The sequence below is a fragment of the Cnephaeus nilssonii genome (assembly GCF_951640355.1).
Source record: "Cnephaeus nilssonii genome assembly, chromosome: 4".
NCBI classification, from domain to species: Eukaryota; Metazoa; Chordata; class Mammalia; order Chiroptera; family Vespertilionidae; genus Cnephaeus; species Cnephaeus nilssonii.
The window spans coordinates 28,259,300-28,277,615 of NC_137075.1; positions in this window are offsets into that span (position 1 = coordinate 28,259,300).

An 18,316-nucleotide genomic window follows, 5' to 3' on the forward strand; every position below is an offset into this window, starting at 1 on the left:
ATCTTTGACCACATGGGGGCAGCCATCTTGTGTGTTGGATTAACGGTCAATTTGCATATTACTCTTTTATTAGATAATATATATATATATATATATATGTATATATATATATATCCTTTATTATGTTGATTTCTTTCTAGTCTGTTGAGTGCTTTTATCATGAGTATTTATTTTTTTTCCATTGCTTTTTCTGCATCTATTCAGGTGATCATATGATTTTTATATTCCATTCCATTCATGTGATGTATTGTGTTGCTTGATTTTTATATGTTGAACTACCTTGCACCAAAGGGACACATATTACTTGATCACAGTGAATGATCTTTAAATATGAGATTTAATTTGTTTTCTAATAGTTTTTTGGAATTTTGAATCTATATTAATCAGAAACAGTGTTCTCTAGTTTTCTTTTTTTTTTGTAGTGGTTCTTATCTGTCTTTGGTATTGGGGTTCCATTAAATGAGTTTGGAAATGTTCCCTCCTCTTAAAAGTTTTGGAAGAATTTTAGAAAAATTGGCATTAATTCTTTCTTTAAACGTTTGGTAGAATTCACTTGCGAAGGCTTGTGGTCCTGGAATTTTCTTTTGTTTTGTTTACAATTCAATCAGGAGGTTTTGTTTACTGATTCAATCTCTTTACTAGGTGTAGGTCTGTTCAAATTTCCCATTTCTTTACAATTTAGTCTTGGTAGGTAATGTGTTTCTTGAAATTTACTCATTTCTTCTATGTTGTGCAATTTTTTAAGTCCTTACCCAAGGATATGTTTTCATTGATTTTAGAGAGAGAAAGGAAGGGAGAGAGAGAGAGAGAAAACAACAACACTGATATGAGAGAAATATTGACTGGTTGCCTCCTGGGGATCAAACTCACAGCTTTTTGGTGTATGGGATGGTGTTCCAACCAACTGAGCCACTTGGCTAGGTCTATGTTGTGCAGTTTGTTTCCATTATTCATGAAGGTCTTTTATATATTTATTTAATTTCTGTGACAGTGATTGTAATATATCATATTTAATTTCTAATTTTAATTAGAGTCTCCCCTACCTTTTCTTAAGTTAAAATTTTATCAATTTTGTTAATCTTAAAAACACACACAACCTTCTAGTTTGTTATGTTACTATTGTTTTTCTACTCTAATTTGATTTATTTCTTAACAATAATCATGCTGAAAGAATACATTGATTATTATTTAATACTTATAAAATCAAGAAAAGCTATTGTAATCATGAATGTTTATCAAATCCTAGAAACCCAACATAAAAGATAGAAGTGTAGTGACTCATTTGGAAATAGAGAAGGAAAGAAGAATGGCTTTATCTGTAACCCATAACACAGTCATCAAATTTGCCCACCCAAATATCATTCACAGCCATTTTCTTTTTTGCCTTCCTCTCTAGATAGCCTATGAAACTGAAATATTAATTTTCTGTCATCTCTCACAGCTAGGGGATCTCATATGGTCTTCTTCTAGCTGATGAGATTTATGTGGAGACTGCCTGATAAGACTGAGGGAGTATACAGAAGTCTATACTTAAAAATTACCAAGCTTAAGGCTATGCCTAGATGATCAGTGGACTGTTTTACATGTAAAATGACTTGACCAAAAGCATTAGGACTATATTTTTGAAAGAAGAATTTTTAAAGAAATTCAAGGCCTGGCCAGCTACAACTCTGATTGCTCAGCCCCTAATACAAGTGCTCTATCTCCAAATCACACAGACTTGGGTAAGAGCTGATTTAGTAATGCTGGTCAAAGAAAGGATATCCCAGCCCCTTTGCCCAAGACAGTACCTTAATGAAAAAGGAAGATTTTTGCAAAGAGGAAGACATGCAAGCTTCCAGTATATCTGATCAGGAAAATTATTTCATTGTAGAGCAAAAAGTCTCACTAATCCTATCAGTTCTGATATTTGTTGATTTTGATATATATATCAAATACTGCTGTATGTTTAGTATAATCCTCCCTTTTTCCAAATGTGATTTTTTATTGTAGTTACTTGTTTCTCAACTATTGTACATTGTGGGTGCTGTAAATAGGTAAGTTATCTTTGGGGCTGTCTCCTCTGAATAGTGGGTGAGATTATTCTGTGTATTGGGGAAAAGGATATACATGAATTTTGAGTTGACAGGATGTAAACAGTTGATTGACCTCCTTTGATGTCAGGATAGGGTAGACATGTTCCAGTTTTGGGTGAAGTGAATATATTGTAAGTGTAGCTTCTATGAAAATGTATTTGAGGTAAAAGAACAGAATTAATTGGCAGGGTCCTGTTTACCCTTTGACTCTTCTGTTTCTTTCTTCCTATAATTAAGATATGATATCTGGATATATAGCAGTTCTGCTGTGAATTTTAGATAATTAGCACAATAACAGCATCATGGGCTCCTGAGACCTTTATTGAGCCATTGAACCAACTCTAGTCCCTCTATCTCTGGAGTATCGGTTAAGAATTTTGTGACATGCAGATATGTGTTCCTCATTAAAACATCCAAAAATGGGAAATTTTATTACCTCAACTTCTTTAGAAGCTCACAGCATGAAGATAGAAAGTATTCTTGGATTCCTAAAACCTATGTTAATATTCACTTAATGTTTAATTGGGATAATCATTGAATAGTGATTGAGCCTACCTCTGTCTCCTTCATTCTTCTTTGTTTTCTTTCTTATTTGTGCATTTCTTTCTTAACCAATATAAGTATTTATTCATTTAATGATAACCTATCACCTATTATATTAAAACTAGAGGCCCAGTGCACGGATTTGTGCACATTAAAAGGAAATTAATTAGAAGAAATATTTTAATATCACTATTTGCCCTTTCTCTATAATAGAAGTGTCAACTAAATTCACAATCGACAATGACACATGCATGCAATTGGAGCCAGCGAGAGCTTTGTGTATATATATATATATATATATATATATATATATATATATATATACATACATTAGACTTGCTTTTTGATTTAGCTAATCTTTTTCCAGCCCAGTGAAGCACCCCAACTTCTCTTTCAGGTAATTGTCAGCAACACAGCAGTAAATATCAACACAAAGCAGATTATTATTGTAGTTCACGCAGGGAGAACAAAGGGTAAAATATTTAACTTTAGCAGTGTTTGACTATATTCTGCGCAGTGAGAAAACCTGAAGTCATTTTCAAGTTCCACCATTTCTTACTTCTTTTCAGTTGGGTCAAGTTTCTAAGCTTTCTAAATCTCCATTTTAGGATTCCACCGAGTCTACTATCTACCTACTCTAGGACTTATGTGAGGATCAAATGAGATGAGGCATAGGAAAACGCTTCACAGACATTTGGTTAAAGTGTAAAATGTTTTCACCTGTGTTCTTGGGCTAAAGAAACTCCAAGGAGGCTAGTTGCTAGGGAGAGGAAGCCGGGTGTCGCTACGTGATGTCATTACCCAGCGCCCACAGTGACCGTTTCTGGGCTGGGCTGGGCTGTGGGCCGCATTTTGCACCATGGGGTCTTGGCAGCGTTGGCTGAGATTTGGTGGGGTGTCGCTCCAGGTTGATGGTGGGGCCTGTGTCCCACTTGGGGGAAGCCGAGTGTTGGTTTGTTGGTGCCAGGTCCGTGGTGCTGGCCAGTGCACATCATGGCAGCTCCTGTGTTGAGCATCTGCCCCCTGGTGGTCAGTGCACATCATAGAGACGGGTTGGACACTTAACACATTAGCCTTTTATATATATAGACTAGAGGCCCGGTGCATGAAATTCGTGCATGGGGGGGTGTCCCTCAGCCCGACCTGCACCCTCTCCAATCTGGGATCCCTCGGGGAATGTCCAACTGCCAGTTTAGGCCTTATCCCAAAGGGCATCCCACTCACAATCCAGGACCTCTGGCTCTTAACCACTCACTTCCTCCCTTGGACCTGCTTTGCTCCCTCTCCCATTTCTTTGTTCTTCCCATTTTCCTTTTAAGCTCTACCAGCTCGCCTTTGAAACTTTTCCTCCCTCCTTCTTTCTCTCTCATCCTACCTTTCCCATACATTCTTCTCTACTTAATTCCACTCTTTTAATATTTATCTACCTGCCTAATTATTCACTATCATTTATCTTTTTTCTTTTCTGACTCCCACTTTTACAATCTGTCCCCAGTACACAACTATACTTGATTTTCATTATAGCTCCCACAGTTCACTTGCACATCCTCTTTCCTTCTTTAACTCTGCTCTCTACTGACTCCTTTATAGAGTTCTTCCATCCCTTCTTCCCCATCTTACCCCTTCCTCCCTCACTCTTTTACTCTTTTTATAGGCTAATTAAAAATTCCATGTTTTTCATCCTGTCTTAGTATTGACTTCTTTCCTCTCTGGGACCTGTAGCTGCCTCTGTTTGGGGACTCGGGCCCCTCTCATACCAGATTTGAGGGGCTGAGCGATGACGCAGCTGTGTCTTGCCTACCATGGCCCGCGCCTCCCCTCTCTGAGTCAGGGGAGGGTCCCACCTGGCCGAGGCCAGCGTCCATCGCAGGGACCACTGTGTTACGTGCATGCACGTGTGCATTTGTGCATGTGAGAGACTTACTCCCATTGCGTGCTGAAGGGGGGGATGCAGAGGCCTTTCCTGTACCCCAGCATGCCTGCTCCCATGCCTCGAGTCTCTCTGTTCACTCCCGTCCCAAATTCGCAGGCAACAGCTGTGCTCGCGCAGGCATGGTCAGGGCCGGCTTGTCCTTGGGGGGCATTCCACCCAGGATGCGAGCCCCTGTCTGGGTTGGACTGGGCAGATGAATGGATGGACAGCTGGAGAAAGCTGCAGCAGCTTCCCTGTGGTGTGAGGGTCGCCTGTGGTCTCCATGGTGGCGGGGCCGGGTCCATACAATAGGAGGAGACTTTGAGGTTGTCCGCTTGGGAGGATTGACCAACGTCCTGGGCGTCGCGGGGCCACCCTGTGTGTCTATAGTGGTGGGATCCCCGCGTTGTTACCCGGTAGCCCATCCAGGTCAGGTGCCTTACCTCAACGTCCACTCTCTCTCATCACGCCCGGGCCCTTCCTTCATGTAGGGTTCATACCCTCTCGATTTGCGTGCGTGACCCCTCCCAGGGGTCACCGCCGATGCTCAAACCCCCCGGTTGGTGTCTGCTGACCATGCCCCTAGAACTGGCCTTCTGCCATGCAGGTGTTGCCCCTCGGCCCCTCCTCCCCCACCTTGGGGGGTTGGTGGCATCCCCGGGCACAGTGCTCTTAGACGGGTCACTGTGTTGCAGGGGTGTTTGTCGGGCATGTACACCGGGAGAAAAAGAGGACTCCAGCACCGGGTGGGGGACGCAGCCTCACTTCCCCGGCCCGGCGCCGGGGGCAGGGAAGCGAGCCTCATGCAAGTCCCTCTGCTGCATGCACAGCCTGTTGAACAGTTGTTACTGTGATGCCGTAATGGACAATTTGCATATTACCTCTTTATTATATAGATGGTACTTTATAAAGGCATTTTTGCTATGCATATTATTTATATCTAGCTCAGTTTTGTTGTAAATATACACATTGATAAAATAATGTATTCAGTTACTTTGAACTTACTTTTGTGTTGTAACTTTAATCATTATTTTTGTTGTTGGAATTTCAAGGATACTCTCTATATAGTAGATTTATTTAATGTATGCCTAGCAATTTGTAAATGAATGATACTCTGAAAATATGACATATTCCAACTTTAATACTTATTGAATGCTACTGTGTGCTACATATTATGATAGCAATATTTTTGCATGTACCTTTCATTTAATCTATGTGATAATCTGAAGGCTTCTCAACTCTTTTATGTATATTAAGAAGTAAAATTCAGGAAAACTATGACTAAATCAAGATTGTATTTAGTGTTATTGTCAGAGTCCCAATCACTGCAAGAACAAAAAAATGATGTTGTCCCTGCTCCATGGTCTCATAGTTTAAAGGGGAAGTTAATAGGCAACATGAGAGGTGCAATAGAATCCCAGAGGAGGTCATGATTAGTCTATTTGAGGGACACTCAGGAAAAGCTTTTCAAGAAGATGATGATAAGGTAGTTGAGTTTTAAAGATTATGTTACTGTTTTACCAGGTAGAGGAAGAAAGAACACTCTCTACAGAAAGAGGGCCATTCACATGCATATCAGTAAATTGTTAGTATTTCTACGTAATCGGGGCACTAGGTCCATGGAGCCAGAATAGTGGCAGAGTGGTGACAGACTACTGCAAACTAAGTGGAATGGCATTTTGAAATCCATTCTGAAAGATTTACATTTTACTGCGCAAAAAATGCGGAAGTATTGAACTTTTAAAAACGAGGATGGAAAAGGAACATCATGAAACTTGCATTTTAGAAAAATTAGTTTGGTAATGAAACAAATATTGAACAGGATATGGAAGAAATTTAAAGACTAGATAAGCTATTGCATTAGCAGAGGAAGACATTTCAGAGGTACAGTCAATAGGACTTGTGATTGAATATGTGAGGAAAATGTGAAATAAGATGACCCAAGGAATCCAAAAGAAAAACACATTTAGAATAGTGTTGGTAGAAAACGGAACACGAAATTCCTATTACACAGGTAGAAGTAGGTTCTAGATCGTGGATACAGTTAATTCTTCTTAGATATAACTTTAATTGCTCACAATGCAATTTGAATATATTTTTTTTCTTAAAATTCAGAAAACAACAAATATGAAGGATGGTTGTTCATACAGAAGAATAAAACATTTCACATGTTAGTTATAGGTTTCTATAGTACATCTCATGCAAGGACTATCAAGGCTTTTATGGATAAATTCCTAAAATCCATTCATGATATGTTTTGAAAATTATGAGGAATTATACATGATCAAATAGAACAAGTGTTTATAACTGTAGATATTTGACTAGCTCTTGTTCTCATACTCACAAAATTCTTGTTATATTTCATGATTTCTATCAGTTTAGATATCCAATCATATATTTCTATTACACTAGTTTTCCTAAAAAAAAAAAAAAAGAAAAGAAAAAGAAAAGTGAAAACTTGCCCTGAACACTATTAGGATTTTAATTTTGTAAATTAATATATTCAATTAATCTATGCTTACTTTTGTATTTCAACTCTAATCATATTTATATTTGTTATTTAATCTTTGGAGGGATTATATATCTATCTATATAAAAGCCTAAGCGACTGTCGCAACCAAAACAACCGAATGGACGACCATACAGGCTGCGTGAGGCAACCAGGCTGGCAGGGGGGTTAGTGAGGGGTGACCAAACAACTGAGCAGCAGGCTGCATTGGGAGACCAGGCCGGCAGAGGGGTTAGTGAGGGGTGACCAAATGACTGAGCAACAGGCTGCATGGGGCAACCAGCCTGGCGGGGGGGAAGTGAGGGGCAACTAAACAACCAAACAGCAGGCTGCATGGGGCTACCAGGCCGGCAGGTGGGCAGTTGGGGGCAACCAGGCTGGCGGGATTTAGTTGGGGCTGATCAGGCTGGCAGGCAGAGGCGGTTAGGGGTGATCAGGCTGGCAGGGGGGCAGTTAGGGGTGGTCAGGCAGGCAGACAAATGAGCAGTTAGAAGCCAGCAGTCCAGGATTGTGAGGGGGATGTCCGACTGCTGGTTTAGGCCCAATCCCAGGGATTGGGCCTAAACCGGCAGTCAGACATCCCCCGAGGGGTCCTGGATTGAAGAGGGTGCAGGCTGGGCTGAGGGCACCCTCCCTGCCCCCATGTGTGAATTTCATGCACCAGGCCTCTAATATATATATATATATATATATATATATATATATATATATATATATATACACACACACACACACACACACACACACACACACACATATGTATGGGTATGTATATATGTATATATATATATATGTATATATATATACACACACACACATATATGTATGTGTATGTGTACATATGTGTATATATATATATAGTTTCTCTTTTGTACATGAGTTTTGAACCCATTGAAAAATAAGACATGCTTAAGATGTCAAAAACAAACTATTATTTCATTACACAAAGGCAAATTTAGAGAGTGCAACATAGTATCAAAATTGGTTTGACAACACTTCTCCAGTGGAAACCCAGTCTTCTAAGGGTTAAGTGTCTGTCTATAGAAGGGAAAGTTAGGCAGGTGGCTGTGTGACCATCGGTCTTATGGTGAAAAATGAAGGGGAAAGCCCAAAGTTTTGCATGTTCTGAGCCTCTGTTAGATTAACTCTATCCACTAGAGAACCATGGACTAATTGCTATATGCCAGTTGACTAGGAGATTAGTCATACTTCTTATGGAAATAAAGTGAGCAGGATTATTTTAGGAAATTACTCCTCATATAATTAAATAGGGAAGAGGCAGGCACATTCCCTCTTAATGGTTATCCTGAGGTTCTTACTATGTTAAAAAACCTTGGCACATGTAGGTGGGTAGTAGCTCAGGAACCTGCTGCATCAGTAGGATTACCTGAGGAAAAATTATAGATATCTTACTCTGGACTTAAAGAATAAGAATTTTACGTGATACCCAGAGGATCTATAGTTTTAAATGTTTCTCATAATCTTTTATTTGAGATAACTGTCAATTTCATATATCAATTTCCAGTCATACAAGAAGAGTGAAAATCTTCGCATCTCGATATCATTGCAATCATTTGTTCTGCCTATAACTATCATCATCACTATTATTCTAAAATTCACCTTCTGCCTGTTGATAAAAAAATATTGGGGTTTTCTCTCTTAGACTTTTCCTAAAAGTGGGTAGATAAAGCCTATATCCAAAGAAACACTTCAAAACTGAATGTTCCTAATATGACTTCAAGTAGAAATGGAGTTATTTGAGCAGAAATAAAAATAGTATGACAATTCAGCATTCCTAAAATATGAGTTGCTTGACCAGTTTTCCATACTATCTCAGCAATAAATTAGTCAAGTTTAATCTTGTGAATCAATTATTGAATAAGAATTTAAGCTAAGCCCTGGCTGATTTGCTCAGTGATTAGAGTGTTGGCCATTGGACCACAGAGTCACAGTTTGATTCCCTGTCAAGGACACGCCTTGGTTGCAAGTTGATCCTTGTTCAGGTCCAGGCAGGTGCGGGAAGCAATCAGTCAGTGTGTCTCTCTCACATTGATGTTTCATGTCTCTCTCTCTCTCTCTCTCTCTCTCTCTCTCTCTCTCTCTCTCTCTCTCTCCCCCTCCCTCCCTCCCTCCCTCCTCTCTTCCTTCCACTCTTTCTCTAAAGATCAATGGAAATAATATCCTCAGGTGAGGATTTAAAAAAAAAGAATTTAAGCTAAAAACAATTTCACATGAATTTTCCTACTTGTCCTAAACTATATTTTAAGGTAAGTAACATATGTTGTAATGAATGATTGATGACACATTTTTAACCTAACATTATGTTTAATGATTGAACTTAATATTTGAAATCATGAATATATAATTAAACTAATTAATTAAACAATAATTATTAAGAATGTTGTTGGATCCATTGGTTATGCTTATATGCATGCATACAAGTCCTTTGGTTGATCTCTTACCCCCACCCCCTCCCACCCTCCCTGCCTTCTCTCTGAGGTTTGACTGTCTGTTCGATGCTTCTATGTCTCTGGATCTATTTTTGTTCATCAGTTTATGTTGTTCATTATAATCCTCAATTGAGTGAGATCATGTGATATTTATCTTTCTCCGACTGGCTTAGTTTGCTTAGCATTATGCTCTCCAGGTCCATCCATGCTGTTACAAATGGTAAGAGTTCTTTCTTTTTTATAGCAGCATATTATTCTATTGTGTATATGTACCACTGTTTTTTAATCCACTCATGTGCTGATGGGCACTTAGGCTGTTTACAAATCTTGCCTATGGTAAATTGTGCTGCTATGAACATAGGGGTGCATATATCCTTTCAGACTGGTGTTTCTGATTTCTTGGGATATATTCCTAGAAATGGGATTACTGGGAGTTCCATTTTTAATTTTTTGAGGAAACTCCATACTGTTTTCCACAGTGGCTGCACCAGTCTGCATTCCCACCAGCAGTGCAAGAGGGTTCCTTTTTCTCCACATCCTTGCCAGCACTTGTCATTTGTTGATTTGTTGATGATAGCCATTCTAACATGTGTGAGATGGTACCTCATTGTCATTTTGATTTGCATCTTTCATATGATTAGTGACTTTGAGCATGTTTTCATATGTCTCTTGGCCTTCTGTATGTCCACTTTTGAAGTGTCTGTTTAGATGCTTTGCCCATTTTTGTATTGCATTGTTTATCTTCAGTTTTTTAAGTTGTATGAGTTCCCTATAAATTTTGGAGATTAAACCCTTATTGGATATAACATTGTCAAATATGTTTTATCATGCAATGGGCTTTCTTGTTGTTTTGTTGATGGTTTCTTTTGCTGTGCAGAAGCTTTTTATTTTGATGTAGTCCCATTTGTTTATTTTCTCCTTAGTTTCCTGCCGGAAACAGAACATTGAGACATTGAAAGTTAAATGTGAAAAGGGAATCCAGAATGCTTTGGCCAACCTTAATCGCTCTGAATGGTCAGAGCTAGTCACTCATTGTTTAGTTGAGACATTGGTAGTTAAAGCAATTCTCACCTGTTAATCATATGTAAATTTTTGTTGATTGTCTATTATTGGAATTTCCTGCCTAAAGGATATGGGTGTATCTCAGAACCTCAATAAAAGGGATGGCAAAGGCCAGAGCAGTGAGTAGTCCTCCCACCAGAGGTGGACTCCCGCCTGGCCCCCCATTTACCCAAATTAACTCTTTTCATTTTGATTGCGGCCTTCTCCAGAAACCGGACCTGAATGGGAACCCTGAAACACGCGGGACGTGAAAGGGGCTCCCACAGTTTCCATTGTCCTAGGAGCTGTATCGGTAAATATATTGATACGACATATGTCTGATATTTTGCTGCCTATTGATTCTTATTAGAATTTTATGGTTTCCCATCTTTTTAAAAAAAATATATATATTTTATTTCAGAGAGAAAGGGAGAGTGAGAGAGAAAGAAACATCAATAATGAGAGGGACTCATTGATTGGCTGCCTCCTGCACACCCCCTACTGGGGATCGAGCCTGCAACCTGGGCATGTGCCCTTGACCGGAATCAAATTGTGGACCCTTCAGTCCCCAGGCTGACACTCTATCCACTGAGCAAAACCAGCTAGGGCATATGGTTTCCCATCTTATGTTTAAGCCCTTTATCTATTTTGAGTTTGTTTTTGTGTATGGTATAAGTTGGTGGTCTAGTTTCTTTTTTTTTTGCATGTATCTGTCCAATTTCCCCAACACCATTTATTAAAAAGACTGTCTTAACTCCATTGTATGCTCTTACCTCCTTTGTCACAGATAGAAGGTGGGTGAAGGCGTGTGTTGGGGGGTAGAAGCAGCCTAGGAGAGATCAAGCGGGGGGGGGGGGGGGGGGGAGGAAGGAGAACATGTAATACTTTCAACAATTAAGAATTTAAATTAAAAAAATAAGAATGTTGTTGGAAATATCATTAAAAATTCACATACCATTCTTAATTTCTTTTTGTTTCTTATAATGATATAAATTGATAGAAAAAAATTAGTATTTTCTTGAAAATACATAGTTTCTGCTATATTTTTCCTGTCCACACTATATCATAAAATATCTATATTATGGAAAGCACATAGTTTTACTTACAAAATAATGCAAATATAAGAAAGCTTCATGTTAGGTCTTTCCTGAGTTAAAAAGAGGAAAAAAAATAACCTAAAACTTATTAGTCTGAATGTGCTTGGGAAAAATGTGCAGTCAAGTAATTAGAATTAGATGTGAATAGTTTCTCTGCTTAAGTTCAGGGTAAGTGTCTGTTTTTTAAAATGTATTTTAGATCAAATTATTTGTTAAAAATCTAATTTTTCCTTAGTAAGCAATTTTTAAAGCCAAATAATCTTTTGAATACTAATACATTCGACTACAATAGATAGTAAAATTTTACTAATACCAGCTTTGCCTCACATTTGCAGTAAGCCCATAAACAAAATGACCTGTACATCTGAAAAAAAGATAATATATTATCTTTCCTAAAGCTAATAGGTTATGGGAGAAGGTGCTGATGTGAGTGAAAGGGAGAGGAGAGGGAAGCCAAGAACAAACCTTAAGAAATTAAAGCATAAGAAGTATTTAATATATAATTTTTATTGAAGTAAAGATATAACTTTTTTAAAAAAATTGTCTTTAGTGTTGAAAGTATTATAGATGTTTCCTCTTTCCCCCCAGGGACGCATTGTAGCCCACATCCCTGCTCCTGCCCCAGGCTTTCACCACACTATTGTCTGTGTCCATGGGTTATGCATATATGCATACAAGTTCTTTGGTTAATCTCTTACCACCCACCCACCCACCCACCCCCACCTTCCCTCTGAGATTCAACAGTCTGTTCCATGCTTCTATGTCTCTGGATCTATTTTGTTCATCATTTTATGTTGCTACTAGAGGCCCGGTGCACGAATTCATGCCTGGGGGAATGGACCGCGGAAGGTTGGCCAGCAGGCCCCGATCTAGTTGTGTAGATGTGCTGAGGTAGTGGCAAGCAAAGACCACAGGCAGAGCACCCCAAAACAGCCTGAACACCAGCTATGTTCTGAGATGGAAATACAGCTCTACTTCGCTGCCCACACTTGGACCACCTCATTCTCCCTGCGGAGTTGCTGACAGACAGACAGGTCATCTCTCCTACCTCAGCCACACATTTTCTCGGGTCTCCGCCCCCAAGCATGAGAGGTAGCTGACTTTGGCCAATGGTGGCACACTGCCTTAGGAGCGCGAGCCAATCAGCGGTTGGGAGCCCGGAAAGGCATGGGCCAAGCTAGAAGTGGCTGATGGGGGCAGAAGGGCAAGCAGCATGGTGTGGTGTGGTGTGGTGTGGTGGTAGAGGAAAGATGGCAGTGGTGCTTACTTTACATCTTTGCAGTTAGGCTACTGCCTTGCCCCTCCTGCCCCCTCTGAGATGCTACTCTGTCTCGATCAGCATCAGGGTCGCTCTCCTCCTACAGGCTTCCCGGACCCAGATTCTCCAGTGCTTGGAGCCTTAGCCAGGGGGAGGGACCGGCCAGGGGAGGGACCACGGGAGGTTAGCTGGCTGGGGGTAGGGACCATGGGAGGTTGGCTATGGGAGTGCATTGACTACCAGGGGCAGCTCCTGAATTGAGCGTCTGCCCCCTGGTGATCAGTGCGCATCATAGCAACTGGTCAACCAGTCATTCCGGTATTTCAGGTCGTTCGGTCATAATGGTTGCTTAGGCTTTATATATATATAGATTTAGATTCCACATATGAGTGAGATCATGTGATACTTGTCTTTCTCTGATTGGCATATTTTGCTTAGCATAATACTCTCCAGGTCCCTCCATGCTGTCTCAAAGGGTAAGAGATCCTTCCTTTTGACTGTTGCTGAGTATTCCACATGCAAATATACCACAGCTTTTTTACCCACTCATCCACTGATGGGCACTTGTGCTGTTTTCAGATCTTAGCTATTGTTAGTTGTGTTACAAAGAGGTGCATACATTTTTTCTGGTTGGTATTTCAGGTTTCTTAGGATATATTCCTAGAAGTGGGATCACTAGGTCAAATGGCAATTCCATATTTACTTGTTTGAAGAAACTCCATATTGTTTTCCATAGTGGTTGCATCAGTCTGCATTCCCACCAGCAGTATACTAGGATTCCCTTTGCTCCACATCCTCGGCAGCACGTATTGTTTGTTGATTTGTTGATGATAGCCATTCTGAAAGGTCAGGTGATGTCTCATTTTCATTTTAATTTGCATCTCTCTGATGATTAATGACATATAGATAGTCAAGAGATATAGGAAAAAATGCTCAAAGATATAACTTTTTAAAAGCCAACAAACTCAGAAGTTAGGTGTCATTTTAAATTCCTTTTTATGTTTGTTCAAAGGTTTGAGATTCAATGGAATTGCATTTTGGTCATTTTTCTTGGTTTTTGAATGCCAGTAAGATTTTTAAGGAAGGGTGCATCATAGAATTATGGCAATATGACTTGTCTTGGTGAATTTCATTATACCCTCTCTAAATGCAGCTTCATTTTGGCATTAATTACATACTAATACAATGATTGATTTAAAGCATCTGGGGCAAAGTCTTGGGTTTTAAACTGGCTACTTTCAAGCATGGTGAATGGTTTGATCTCGATCTAAAGCTGCCATTTTCTAGAATTAGAACATATTTTAAACTTAAATGGGAAGTGAACCATTAGTAAATGCTCATATGTTTAACAAACAAATTAGGAAGCCTTCCATCCTGATTTATGCCACCTGCCTCATCTTACAAAATGAGTTAACTTTCCTACCTAATAATAGACAAACATGTAAATTGTACCTTCGCTACGCCCATAGCCAATCAGAGTGACTATGCAAATTAACTCAAAAAAGATGGCGGTAAATTTGCATACATAGGCACCCAGCGCCTGTGTCCCAGGAACATCCTGGCACCCAGGTCACTGTGAGGTAAGGCCTGGTGCAGGAGTGGACCCCTGCGATCAATCACAGGGAGCTGGGGCTCCGCTCCTGCCCAAGAGGCTTTTGGCCTGGGCAGGCCTGGGCAGGGGTGGAGCCTGCGATCAGAGGGAGCTGGAGGGCCCCTGCCCAGGCCTAAAGCTTCGGCCAGAGGCTTTAGGCCTGGGCAGGGCCCAGCCCGCGATTGGTGTGAACTATAGAGGAAACACCTTTTCTGACTGCACATTGGCTAAGCTTTCTGTTTGCCACTGGTAATATTCTTAGTAACTTGGGTAATAAGAATCCAAAATGGTGATCTAGGGTTTTTCCACCACACTCCTGGAGAAAAAAATGAAGGTCTGCTGCTGGAGGGCTAAGAAATGTCATATCCTGCCCTAGCCGGTTTGACTCAGGGGATAATGCCGTGGCCTGCCGACAGCAGGGTCTGGGTTCTATTCTGATCAAGGGCATGTACCTAGGTTGCAGGCTCCTCCCTGGCTGGGGCCCAGATCAGGGCTCATGCATGAGGCAACCAATCAAAGTGTTCCTCTCACTTTGATGTTGCTCTCTGTCTTTCCCTTTCTCTTCCACATTCTCTAAAAGTCAATGGAAACATATCCTCAGATGAGGATAAAAAAAAAAAAGAAAGAAAGAAAGAAATGCATATCCTATGAAAGACACATCTTGAAAATGTCTAAAGAAAGTTGTCATTTTTTCTTGGTGAAGGGACTGGAGTCCATGTTGATGAAAACACCTTGGTGGCTATGGTGACTGGCAGTGGCTGCAGCAGTGGGGTGATAGGGCTGGTGCCTTCCCCTGATCAGCCTGGTTGCCTCCATGGGGAGTGGGCCTAAGCCATCAGTAGGACATCCCCTGAGGGCTCCCAGTATGTGAGAGGGGGGCAGGATGGGTTGAGGGACCCTCCACCCCCAGTGCATGAATTTCATGCACCAGGCCCCTAGTAGCCAATGAGATTGCATTCTAGGAATTCAGTTCTGATATAGCTGCTCATAATTCATATGAATTAGCTCTCCCTAATAGGTCAATAGGATATATTCAGTAGGAGATCATAAACCAGAATATGAACAGTCAATTGTCTTCTTTATTCAAAAATTCAAGAGTGAGGAGGAATTCCACAAATGGAAGGACCATTTTTTTTTGTGTGGCCATTGAGCCTGTGGCATAGAAGGTACACTTAGCTGCTGGGCCAGTGAATCCTTATTGTCTTGACTGAGTTTTTCCAAGGTCAATTGCTAGAGAAAGAAATTAAAATATGCCGATGATTCATTTATTCTCCAATTTCTGGGTAGAGTTTTGGGTGAGGATGTGTTCCAGGGGAAAAGAAAATAAGGCAGGTGGCTAGGTCTATTCTCATTGTGAAAATGATAGCTGAGCTTCTGGGAAAATTCACTAATGAAATTTGCAAGAGAGATATCCTTATCTATGCAATGCTTTGAGCAGAATGTCCCAGGTTTAGGATTGCTTGTGGTAAAACAAACCAGCAGTCTATGGATTTAGAGACATGGCTCTCAACTCATACAGTTCTCTGGGGTATAAAATGGCAACATTTCATGACTTACATGCTCTCTGCTGTTTTAGGGAAACTGAGGTACCTCTCAGAGAGACTTTTCTATTGTTCTGGGCTGGGGAGTGCATTTCTATGCCACAAGTAAGGATGAGGAACCACACAGGGAGGGTGTCCCAGACTTCTCCTTACATCACTCTGGCCTCTTGAATGCTTATATTCTTTAAATTATTAGTAAATCTTGATAATGGGCAAGTTCTCTCATCTATGGGAGGCTGATTTGACAAGCTGATTTTTTTTGTGTTAGTGTAATTGTTAAGAGCAAAATGATTAGGAGCAACTCCTGGAGCATAATTTTTATTGGAATTTTCACTGATGGAACACTAGGTCTGTTCATAGCAATAGAGTTTATTTGCATCCTGTAAGGGAACACAAGATTCACAACTAATAATAGTCGATATTTCTAGACCTACTATTAGAATATAGAAACAGCCTCAAATAATTGATATCCCCTGCTGATTACAATTCAGTGAGAAGTACATCCTGGTTGCAGGATGTATGGCCCTTCAAATTTAACATTTTTAGTTTTTGATCTTGGGTGTTGCTGTACTCCTGAGGAGGAAGTAAAATAGTTCAGACTCTCTTACAGGGAGGAAGGCGCCCCTCCCCCCCAGCCCCCAGAAAAAACACACCAACTTTTCTTTTAAAAAATCTTCCCCATTTTCTTCTTTTTTTCTTGCTCTCAAATCCGACAACTATGAAGAGATCAATTCTTTGAGTAAGATGTTCTGAGATCTGACTGCTCTCTGGCAGCACAAGGTGAGGCAGATGTCACTAGAATAGGCACCGTGCCTTGAGCGGGACTCATTTATAATGTTTGCCAATCCTTGATTTAAGTCGATCCACACACCACAAGGTCAGCTGGAATTAGATAAGACTGTTTCTAAAAAATGTGGTGATGCTACCTTCAAAGATAATCTATAAACCGTTAAGCAATTTTTATTCTGATTTTCACAGGCATAGACCTCTCAAAGATTTGGGAGGGAAGTAAAGTAACAACTCTGGAAGTTTCAAAATAATTTATACAAAAGGATTTGAAACAACAAAAGACTTTCTTTTCTGTTTTTAGACACCAGATATTTATACAGCAAATCAAAAGAAACATCTTGGGAAAGGAATAGTGCATTTTATTGAAAAGGCATTTCTCTCAGCCTTAAGAGTCTGCTCAGATGAGTCCAGTGTTAGAAATTCCTTAAAAGCAGAGTCCTCTTGACGGTAGTCTCATCTTCTTAATTCATTTAAAGCAAACCTCTTGATACTGTAGCAAGTAACAGGATGAGTAACTTTAGAAATAGATCCTGAAATTGTCTACAGCAGGATGAATATGTACTATAAGTGGTTCCCTCAGAAATTTACTTCCTTGGAAAATACTGAGGCATTTAACGGGAGGTCTTTAATATTTTTTTTTTGTAGTTGTTCTGAGAAAAGTAAACACTGTGTTCATAATTTAATATTCTTTTCTAAACATTTATTTTAATAGTTTTCTAACTACTTAGGAATTCTATTTAATATCAGAATAAGACAGATTTTTAAAAATCACAGTTTGACTCTTTGACTCAGAGGAAATGACTTTATCTTTCTGAGACTAATTGTTCTCTTCTGAAAATATAAGCAATGAAATACTGCCTCATAGGTTTGTTTTGGGATTATATGAGATAAATTAATGAAAATAATATATCAAGTACCTTAGCACATGGTAAACACTCAGGTAACATTCACAATTATTATTACCATGAATAATAGGGTTATAATCCTAAAATCCCAATGCTAATAATCCATTGATCATTTCAGTTATCAGTACCATACATCATGAGTGTTTACAGATATACAAAAACAACCTATAATAGAAACTGTTTTTTCCTGCTCTGGACTAAAGGGTTATATAGGTACAAACCATATACCTAAAGGGATTTGTTAACTAGAGAATTTATTTCTAAAATCAATTTATTTTTTTTTAATTGAATATATATTTTTTCTGTACCAATCGTCAGTTCTATACTGAGCATACATAAATAGCAAAACATGGAAATAATTTGTTGAGGATAAAAAAACCCTCAAAACATAGAGACCATTTTATTATACACACATAGTATGCATTGTATGTCATATAATGTTTATATACAATGTATAAAACTTGTGGAAGTCTAGAATTAGTTCTTGTATACCCTCATAAGAAATTAATAATGTGCATTCCCAGTGTTAGGGAATGGTGTTATGGTTGTTCAACTTGTATTCTATTCAGTATCCATTTGTAATCCACTCTCAATTTGAATACATC